The sequence below is a fragment of the Penaeus monodon genome, chromosome 27 (genome assembly GCF_015228065.2).
Source record: "Penaeus monodon isolate SGIC_2016 chromosome 27, NSTDA_Pmon_1, whole genome shotgun sequence".
Classification (NCBI taxonomy): domain Eukaryota; kingdom Metazoa; phylum Arthropoda; class Malacostraca; order Decapoda; family Penaeidae; genus Penaeus; species Penaeus monodon.
The window spans coordinates 19346050-19346303 of NC_051412.1; positions in this window are offsets into that span (position 1 = coordinate 19346050).

A 254-nucleotide genomic window follows, 5' to 3' on the forward strand; every position below is an offset into this window, starting at 1 on the left:
AAGTGTGGATAAAGTTTTCGTTAAACATCTTGAATCCATTTTAAAATCATAGTACATAGTCATGGTACTCATAAGGATAAGCCAGCGTTCGATTAATAAACATGTCTCAAAAAGAAAATCAAGACTTGACACATATCAAACATTTTCACCAGAAAAGCCCCTTTCCTATTTCTTTATTTATTTATAATATCTAACACACACGTATGTACACACCCACTATCGTTCTTTTTATTCTCACTTAGCATATTATTCAG